Here is a 6,000-nt window from a genome sequence, read left to right as displayed (position 1 = left end):
CCACACCCTGAACCACTCATTTCTGGCCCCACCCCAGAGCCTGCACCCCAACCCCTGCCCAGTGAGAGTGAGTGAGGGTGGGGGAGAGCAAGAGATGGTGGGAGGGGGGATGGAGTGAGTGGGGGCAGGACCTTGGAGAAGGGGGCGGGGCAAGGGTTTTCGGTTTTGTGCAATTAGAAAGTTGGCAGCCCTAGTTTTCCCCCTCTTCAGGGCCCTTTAAGAACTCACTCATATCAACAATAGTTCAAACAGTTCCCTGTTGGGGTCCAAGGTATTGAGTCCTCTGGTGCATACAAGCCCTCTAGGTCCCAGACTCAGTGGTGTCTCTCTCTCTCTGTGCTGTATGTTGTTTTGGGCTAATCAAACACACATTTTTCAGCCCATCTGACCCTTACCATCTCTCCCAGGCCTACCTACCTGGAGAGCTTTCTCCCACTCCCTCCTCCTCCTTCAGCTTTCCCCCATAACAGGGGGCTGGCTAGGAGAAACAAGCCAGGCCCCTGTTAGCCCTGTCCCAGGGGAAGAAGGGTAGTAGTTGGGCTGGCTGAGGGGCTAATTACCAGAGTGGATCCACCTGCAGGCCTGGGTAGCCAGGCTGCCCTGTAAAGCTGGCTAAGAGACAGGAAGCAGGGGGGAGTGTGGGCTCTAGGTCCCAGCTGGCTGGGAAGTTAGCAGTCTCCCAGGGTGCTGGTCTCTATCTGTAAATAATGGGTGGTGGGAACGGACACAAACAATAAAAGGACACGGGTGCTGCACCTCGGTTGGTCTTTGACTGCGTTTGTGGAGGGGCCGGGAGGAGGCACCGCTACACCCCCGTTGTCTCAGGGCCCTGCAGGAGGTGTCTCGCTCCCGGCAGTGTCTCCAAGCATAGCTCAGTCTCCTGGGCTTTGCCCCTTTAATGGCAATTTCCTGCTCTTTTTACACGGGGAAAAAAAATCACCCGATTCACCCAGGTGTGGCTGGTCCTGTAATCAGGGCCAGCTTAGCCTCAGTCTCTCCAGCTCTCAGGCCTCAGAACATTTGCAGAATTAGGGGCTTAGACCAAAAGTGGTGGCCAAAATATTTCTGTAGACACTTTTGATACAGTCTAATTGTCATAATTCACACATATTTACTGCATGACCTTCAAGGTAAAACATCACCCGGGCACTGCATGCACTGCTGTAGCTGTGCGCTTCATTGCTATGGCAAATTTAATTAAAGCAGAATTAAAATAACCTCCTAGGAGGCTACCAAAGTATTAGTCTGATAAGAACTCCATCCATAAAGAGACTGCTAAATTTAGCTCTCAATTTATATTTTGTTTTTAAAAAGACTTGTACAAAACCCTAAGATCAATGGAAACTTTGGAATGGCTTTTCACAATTCCAGCATCAACAGATGTTTTTGTAAACAAATGAATATTTCCTTCTGCATTGTCTGCAACAGTCAGAACCAGGAAATGCAACTGACTATAAACAAAAGTGACACTGACTTCCTCGATTTTCATTGTCATAGATGAGAGAAATGCAAAAAGTAAACAAACAAATGAAACCATGAAAGCTAATGCAATGATTAAGATTCTCGGTTGGTTCAGTCTCCATTCTATTCTATTCTTTCTCCCACCATCATGATCGCTGTAATGTCTGAGCACATTCCAGCAGTGCATTAAGCAATGTGACTAACATTTGACACGTGGTTTGTTCTTTCTCTCGTCCTCTCCCCAGGCGGAGAATTGTGTGTGCAGTGCAGGGTTTTGTTCTGGTAATTTTGTTCAATGGGGATGCTGCTCTGTGTCTGTAGCAACAGAAGGCAGATCAGAGGATGTGCTCCTTGCACTTGGAGTGGAAGCAGTGAGGTTTTGAGGCCCTCAGTTCCTGTAAGAGTTTGTTCCATGTGACCCATCTCTAGTCTCTGCTTCTTTACTGAGGCTGCCCGCAAGTGTCAAGGTTGGATGAGCAGTGTGAGCAGATATCCGTTAGGAAGAGGACTGAGAGCCAACACATTGCACATAGGCCACCCGATAGATGCCAATTGCTGAGCAGCACCAGCCTGAAAGCCATGAGCAAGAGGTGATGGTCTCCGCTCCCGTCAATCCCCTCAGCCAGCCAGTTCCACTCCAAAAAATTCCATACAAGGGGTGACATTATCTGATTAAAACATGACCACATAGATCATTGTTGCAACCACTGTAATATATTTGCAGCAAATCTTGTACAAAGGTTGTCAAGTGAGGTGTCTATGAAAAGGTTATGATTTGCTGGTTATGGTTATGCTATCTGTCTGCATGTATCATTTTTGTATCTGAAGTTATAAGTATTGGCTCTAGACTTGGATTTCAAATGTTTGCTCCTGGGATAACACTCACAAGGTAGCCAGCCAGCACATCTTGGAGGGACTATTCAAACTGAGTGGCCAATCAAAAGAACATTCAACTGACAACGGTGGCCAGTGATATACAGGAGGTCAGACTAGATGATCTAGTGGTCCCTTCTGGCCTTAAAGTCTCTGACTCTATGATTAAAGAGTTAAGCTGCACCCACATCCATGAAGCAGATTATTATTATCCCCATTTTACAGATGGGGAAACTGAGGCATGGAGCTAGATACTGTAGAAAACCCTAAGGAAAACACATGGGCCATGGCAAAGCTGGGGACATATCCTAGATCTCCCAACTCCTAATCTTTCATAGCAATAACATCCTTCGTGTCAGCATCCAGTACCCTGCCCTCTGGTTCCCATGCCCAAGGCAGTATGAGGGGGCCTGAGTTGCATTCACAGGTGCCATCAATAGCAGGAATTTCCATTGTGCCACCCTTTGCTAATAACAATTGCTACAGCCTGCTGCATTTTAATCTGGCATGATATGAATGGGTGTACTACCTATGCACTAGGCCAGTGGTTCTCAACCTGTCCAGACGATTGTACCCCTTTCAGGAGTCTGATTTGTCTTGCGTACCCCCAAGTTTCACCTCACTTAAAAGCAACTTGCTTACAAAACCAGACATAAAAATACAAAAGTGTCACAGTGCACTGTTACTGACAAATGGCTGACTCTCATTTTTACCATATAATTATAAAATAAATAGATTGGAATATAAATATTATACTTACATTTCAGTGTCTAGAGCAGTATAAACAAGTCATTGTGTGAAATTTTAGTTTGTACTGACTTTGCCAGTGCTTTCTATGTAGCCTGTTGTAAAACTAGGCAGATCTCTAGATGAGTTGATGTACCACCTGGAAAACCCCTGCGTACCCCCAGGGGTGCACAGACTAGGCAACTGGACTGAGACTCAGCAAATTCATTTCACACAGGGCAAACTGAGCTATCGGCCAGGAAAGGCTTTCTGACACTACCAACCTGGGCCAGAATTCAAGGCAAGGACCTAGGAGGGAACCCTCTGTTTCCAGATTTTCTGGATTTGGCTCTGTTGTGTTCTCCACCCCGTGTAGCTGATCCTGTAAGCGCCTCCACAGCACATATATCCAGTGTCCGAGACAATGGAGGCGTTAAGGGGACTCCAAACGCTGCTCCTGCCCCAACAAAGGTAATTGAGGTCAAATGTTTCCCATTTTCGTGCAGGAAGTGCTCAGTGAAGGAAAGAAGCCACATTTTTTGGCTGATGCTGCAGCTTTTTTGACCTCAGCACTTGAATCTGACAAAGAACCAGAGAGTGGGTTTGGGGGGGAGGTTGTGACTTCAATTTTTTTTAAACAAGAAAATATTCTGATGCTTAAGTTATTTCCATAGAAACTGCTGCAGCAAATAAAAAAAAGATGGTGATGTGGAGGGCAGCTCGAGATAATCTTCAGTAAAACCAAGTCTGAAGGAACATTGACCTGACAAATGCTAATTTTTGTGGTGATGTTTCTCACGGCTGGAATCTATGTAAAACCACCAAACACGACACATTTATCGGTTCCCACCATGTAGTACACTCGCCTTTGTAACTCCTGTAAATGAATCTATAAACCTATTTCCCGGAGGCGGGCACATGTACATACTGAATCCTAAAAGTGCCCCCTGGAAAATACAAAATCTCAGCAGTTACTAGCAGTGGTGCAATTTAAAGTTCAATATTGTAATCACCGCTGCATTGTGCTGCCACAGAGAAGGCATTTGTGGTGCAGATAATCATGGCAAACAACTCCAGAAGCAGACAGCAAAGAGACTGACCAAATTCAGCAAGGATGCGTTACCCAGAAGCCACTCTTTCTGTTGTGAGTTATCGCAATATTGCATTTCTACTCCTTTCCATCAGAGGTACTTTAGAAACAAACCTCAAAAAAGGAAGCATCACTTACAGATGGGTAAACTGAGGCACACAGAGGTTAACAGGCACACACTGAATCAGTGGCATATTCGGGAGGGAGGCAGAGAGCAGCTATAAGGAAAAATACCAATTTTTTCTCCAGTAGTGCTGGGAAGAAACCGAGGGAAAGCAGCAGAGAGCAGGACACAGGGAGCAACATGAAAGAAAAATGAAGTTAGCGAGACCCCAGAATGTCCCGAAAACTCTTCCCCAGGAAACAAAATTCCTCAGCTGCCCTCCCTGGTGTTGGTCTAAGCTGTTCAAATGCCCAATGATATGGCTCTCCGTCTCCTTCCAAGCCCCTCCTCACAGCTATGCATCTCTATGGCAACCTTTCGCCACCTCCCACCGGACGGTACATCACTCCCAAACAGGCCAGCGGGATGATGCGAGATGCACCCTGCAAAGGCTCTGCCATATCAGGACCCATAAGATTTGCTCCAACATGCGTCGGGTAGTAAACTGCCCATCAGCATGTCTGTGCTGGATGCTGGTTGGGTAAGACGTAGCAGAATTTGGGTTTGCTACGGTGGTCAAAGGGAGACAGCTGCCAGGTTACACAGCATTAATGCTTCACTTTCAGAGGCTGAATGGAACATCTCACTAGCACATTTGATTCACTGGAAAATACCCTCTTCTATGGGGACTGAAGGTGGAACCCATTCACTTTCAGAAGAGATCGGAGGAGAGTATCAACAGCTTGATCGTGAGCCATAGAAGGGGGAGCCAGTGGAGGGATTCAAAGAGGGGGTGACATGGTCAAAGCGACAGACTAGGAAAACGCTCTCTCCTGTGTTCTTGTTTTGTGCTCTGTGGGTGAAATTCACCCATGTAAGCCCTATTTTGAGGGCTGGTGTGGTGCATACACCTTATATTGGTGCTCTGTGCAAACGTGAGTTTCATCCAGAATGTGAGGTGCATGGCAGGCTCTGCCCCCTCTTCCCTGACAGGTTCTGAAAGCAGGTGGGAATAAAGATGATCTTACCAAGCTACACACTGTCCTGAAAGAAACCAGATGAAAGTGTGTGTTCTAGGAGGCAGATCTCGCATGCCCCTGCAGAATGCAGCTCCTGAGATGTGATTTACCGTCTTCTCATACAGCTGGAGGCAGAGGGCAGGGCATTCAATGCCTAAAAGCCCCATGACCATGCAGACTTCCTCCAAGACAAATTTGTTCTCTCCTCCTCCAGTTCCACCACCCTCCTTGCCAAACAGCACTATTTCTCCAGCATTATTGACTCCCATGACCACAGTCCCAGCTGGTTATTTTCTATCTTTGAATCTCTCCATAAGCCCAGCCACATGGAGAGGGGGTAGACACGCCCCCTTCTAAATTTGCCAGGCTCTGTTACTCATATAAAATGCCAGATCTTGGGTCCTTACGGATAAGAGACGCTCCTGGAGTGCCACTACCTGCTCAGTACTTTAATAAATGAAACCTTTTTTGCTTTCAATGTAAGCTCAGCTGTATGGGGGGAAAAGCTTTCATTTGTTTTGTTCAGCTTTCCCATATTGCTGTCTCCTACCCATTTATCTTAGTTTTATCCTACTGCCCATCACCATGGTATACGGGTACCTTCCGTGGAAAGCCAATGGCAATACCAAAGCCTGGAGCACTTCTCTTTTTGATTTTTTAGATTATATTAATTTCCTTAATTAACATCGGACAAGTGCAATGGAGTTCAATTTACTGGTACGAGGAAG

This window comes from Mauremys reevesii, linkage group 19 (assembly GCF_016161935.1).
Source record: "Mauremys reevesii isolate NIE-2019 linkage group 19, ASM1616193v1, whole genome shotgun sequence".
Taxonomy (NCBI): Eukaryota; Metazoa; Chordata; order Testudines; family Geoemydidae; genus Mauremys; species Mauremys reevesii.
This window is presented reverse-complemented; position numbering follows the sequence as displayed.